At 48.3% G+C, this 4,742-nt stretch overlaps 1 pseudogene; it reads right to left on the bottom strand.

Annotated features, from left to right (window-relative positions):
• Positions 1 to 2,689: 2,689 nt before the first annotated feature.
• On the bottom strand, positions 2,690 to 2,809 carry LOC136654743 (5S ribosomal RNA; annotated as a pseudogene).
• Positions 2,810 to 4,742: the final 1,933 nt, after the last annotated feature.

The raw sequence follows: 4,742 nt of genomic DNA, 5'->3' as shown, positions 1-4,742 counted from the left end.
TACCCCGGGGAGGGGCAATGGGGGTAAATGCCCCAGGTGCCAGGCTTGGGGGGCAGCACCACAACCCGTTTCCCTCCACGGTTTCTGGTGTAATCCAGAACTGTGACAACAGTGGCTGTGCTCTTGCAGTGTCGCAGTTCCATGGCCTCATGGAGATGCACACTCTTAGCAGGGCAGGTCAGAACACACACAAACACACATCCTTAGGCTTGATTTTAACTAGGTTCACTGTGGACATTGTGCAATCCAATGTAACTCTGAGCAAACATTTTTCCAGATTCAAGTCTATTAGCATCACCAGGACCCAAGTAAAATGGGTCATATTCAACGTGTGGGCTGCCCTATCATCATTTCCTAAAGCCAACTGATCAACATCTTTGATCTAGTCTTGGTTCTATCCATGCCTTCTTTTGTGAGCATTTTAATATTGTGGCTCGTCTCGCTGCAAATAAATAAATGTCCGAGCAGAAGCGATTGCTGCACTGATAGTATATTTGAAAGGGGGAAAAAATGGTAAGCTTTGTTTGCATGGTACACTTTGGGCCCAGTAGCATATCTATGGGGGGGCAGTGCAATAAGTACTACAGGCACCACAATGTGCTGTTGTAAGCGGCCCCTCCCACTTGCCGTTGACACCATTGTGGGCAGCAATGGCAATGGTGTTGCGGTTGCTGCCCAGAATGGATCCAAGGGAGAATGAGAGGGGACACTTACATGGCTCATTGTGGCTTCTGCAAAACTTTCTATCCCCCCTATAGCTATGCTATTGTTTGGGCCCCAACTAAAGAGATGAGGCCCAGCTGACACCATGGTGCTTTCAAATCCTCCTGGGCTCTGACAGCTTCATTGGTGATGGCAAGTTATGTCAGCCCAGTTCAGGGCTTCACAATTATAACCATTTCACTTCAGTTTATGAGAAGTGGATATCGCTCTTGCTGAGGTCACCGCAAGAAAAATGAGTTTGGCCACGGCTTCTCAGAAAATTCCAACACAAATCATTTATCTTTGGCTTTAAGAGAGGTCTCTCGGGTGCCAGTGTTATAGGCCGCCAAGCCATGCTATATGACACAGTGGAGGCTTCATTTAATGAAACGACTCCCACTCTCTGCCCCGGCTACACCTCTTTTAAAAGTCTGACTTCCCTCCACTGAGAAGCCAATTGACAAAGTAGCTTTCTGGTTTATTAATACCCACAGCCTTGGTTATAAAGAAAGCCATCTAGATTCTAATCTGATCTTTCTCAGAAATGGCACAAAGGACAAAACCCTACATCACGCAATATGCTCTCAAAAGATCTTATTATCCTTGAATAGGGAGTAGGTGGAAAATGAGTTCCAAAGAGTTTATCCCCATGTTGTTGGTTCAGCTGTTATATTGACTGGTCAAATTGAATGTGGTTTGTGTGTCACCATATAGAGGACCCCTGGGGCATGTGTCATCCAGAACAAAAATTCTGTCTATCTTGGTGGACAGCACGATGAAAGTTTCGACCCAATGGGCAACAGCTGTGAAGAAGGTTATTCCATGCTGGGATCATTATAAAAAATATTGAGAATAAAACGGCTAATATTATAATGCCTTTGTACAAATCAATAGTAAGGCCACACCTGGAGTATTGCATACAGTTCTGGTCACTACATCTCAAAAAGGATATAGTGGAAATGGAAAAGATGCAGAAGATAACGGCTTGGGACACCTCCCTTATGAGGAAAGACTACAGCGTTTGGGGCTCTTCAGTCTAGAACAGGGATCTCTAAACTTTTTGACCGAAGGGCCACATCAAATAACAGGTACAGTGCTGAGGGCCAGAAAAAAATTAAATAATAAAATTTAAATGAATACATTAGAGATGGAACGTAGATGAACGACTGGAATGAATGAATGGGCTCAAATGTCCAGGATTTCTCCAAGCACCAACACAGCCCAAGAAATAAAGCACACACTTAAATGGCCCCCATTCCCCCATGCCAGAAGCACAACTCCAGTTGTGTTTGGTCAACTGGGCCAGAGGCTCTCAGGGGCTGGCCGCGGGTTAGATAGAGGCTGGTTGTGGGTCAGATAGAGGCTGGCCGCAGGCTGCATCTGGCCCCTGGGCCAGGGTTTGGAGACCCCTGGTCTAGAAAAAGGCCTGAGGGGGTACATGATTGAGTCACACAAAATTATGCAGGGGATGGATAGAGTGGATAGAGGGGTGTTCTTTTCCCTCTCACACAACACCAGAACCAAGGGACATTCACTAAAATTGAGTGTTGGGAGAGCTAGAACAGACAAACAAAAATATTTATTTACTCGGTATGTCATGAGTCTGTGGAACTGCTTGCCACATGATGGTGTCTGGCCTAGATGTCTTTAAAAGGGGATTGTAGAGATTTCTGGAGGAAGTAGGCTACCTCAGAAGGCTTATGTGCTCCCTGAGGCAGCTGGTGGGTCACTGTGAGATACAGAAAACAGAACTGGATGGGCTTTTGGCTGGATCCAGTAGGGCTCTTCTTATGTTCTTATGTTCTGATTCTCATGATAAACACAGTAAAGCCCCCAAGAGATTATTTGTGGCCACATCCATTTCGAATAGGGCAGTCCAAAAAAATCTTTACTACACAAAATTGTTCTGCCCTGAGATGGTAAATATAAGGAGCCGTCACTATGGTGCTATGGTTGGCAACCTTCAGTCTCGAAAGACTATGGTATAAGCCTACAGCACCTGGTATTCCCTGGTGGTCTCCCATCCAAGTATTAACCAGGCCTGACCCTGCTTCGCTTCTGAGATCAGATGAGATCAGGCATGTGCAGGGTAACAGTTGCTGCTGGAGCTGTCACAGGAGACTGCATTAAGCCTGGTTACCAGTCCAAGTGGACCACAAGCAGGCACATAGCCCAGGTCAAGAGAGGTCAAGTTCCAGAACAGCAAAAAAGGATTGGGGGGGGGGGGTCAGACTGACATGCATTGCCAGAATCAAGCAGGGCTCAAAGTCAAGGCAGCAATTAGGGAAGGAGGCAGGAACTTAGTCCTCCCACCAGGAACAAGCTGCTTAGCCCATGGAATAAGTCCTAAAGCAGAGGCATCACAGGATTTAGTGCTCAGAGACCAGCCTCTAGGGCCAGCTGAGGGCCACCGTTGCCCAGATGGCAACACTGCAGCCCAAAATTAGCGCACCAGGCCTGCAGTAGAAAGAGACTGCTGGTGCAGGAATCAAGGCACTGATGCCCTGCCTCAAGTCTCCCCTCTCCATCTAGTTTGAGGGAAAACAAGGATAACAACAACACTAATAGTAGAAGCCCCCATCCTGCCTGGTGGCCATCACTGCAAACATTTTTAAGTAATTCAACTTAGGATAAAGTCAAATATTTTATGAGCCGGTTCAGTCAGGAGAATTCACTGGGGAATGTGTTATTGATTCACTGGAGCCTTGGGGTCAAACGAGACTTTTGTGGAAATGAATTTCTAAGAGGCTTAGACCTAGAAGTACCTCTTGTGAAAAAAGGGGGGGGGAATGGAATGGTGGAGGGGTGCTCCTGAGTGGGACTGCAGCCAGCATGAGTGGGGAGGTTCACTCTTTCCCCTTGCACCATTTTCTGACCAAAAAATAACCCCCCCACCCCACCCCCGGGACTCTTACTTGCACTGGAAGTAGCTAGTTGCAGCTCTTGATCACTTCAACCTACAAGTAGGGAGGGGTGGATTTCAATAAGAAAGCAATATGGGATGATAGTCTCCCTCTCCCTACATAACATGGCTCTGACTAGGGTGGCCCCCCACCCGCTGCTGATTCTTGGTTTTGTTTAGAGAAATGCATGCCTCTTCCAGCCCAATCCTACCCTAGGCTGGGCTGTCGCATCCAGCCATTTACAACCGCGGAAGAGGCTTCCGCTGTCCGAAAATGGCTGCTGACAGACTGCAACAGAAACGGGACAAAATGGGGCAGGGAAGGGGCAGGAACAGGGGTTGGATAGGCAGCGGGAAGGGGTGGATCTGGCAATGATGGCGCATGCCGGATCATATCCTTCCTTTTTGTAGCACGCACACCCTCTTTGTCTCCTCCATCCGGCGCAGCTACAGAGCTGGCGCAGGTCCAAGGAGACCCACGGCAAAGCTGGAGACTTATGGAGGGGTAAGATAGGATTGGGCTCCAATTAATGCATTTTCACAAACATTTGTCATCATCATCATCAAAAATATTTATATACTGCTTTTCAATGAGAGCCGCGTGCTTCCAGACTGCTGCCGGAGAGGCCATGGAGGCAGCACACAGAAGCAGTAACAGGAAGGCCCGCCGACATAGGTGACTTAGTCAGGTAGATGGGACTCGTTAGCCTGGGAAGGCAGCTCATCTGAGAGAAGGAAAACTCTGATCCCAAACCTTCACTGTCTTGTGGCTACATCCAGTTGTGGAAAAGGCCTTAGGAGTCAACCTCGAGGCAAAATCCGGAGCCGGAGTCCCTGAGGCAGTTCATGGCTGAACACAGTCACGTTCTGGCAACTCCTGCGACACTGCTGGAACCAACCGTATTGGCCTCTGCCTTTCTTTTGGACCATTTCAGCGACGTGGAGAGGGGGGATTTGCTGCATGGGTAACAGTCTATCCTCCATACCTACTTTACCCAGGCTTTGCGCACTGGAGAGGACACTCTGTTCCAGAACCACCATTCAGAGCGTGACGCCATAGTCTTCCGAGACTGAAGGATGCCAACAGTGGGGAGTGCTGGGGGGGGCAGGTGCCAGAGGTGAGAAGGGGTGGCACGAT

This window comes from Tiliqua scincoides, chromosome 5 (genome assembly GCF_035046505.1).
Source record: "Tiliqua scincoides isolate rTilSci1 chromosome 5, rTilSci1.hap2, whole genome shotgun sequence".
Classification (NCBI taxonomy): Eukaryota; Metazoa; Chordata; class Lepidosauria; order Squamata; family Scincidae; genus Tiliqua; species Tiliqua scincoides.
This window is presented reverse-complemented; position numbering and strand designations above follow the sequence as displayed.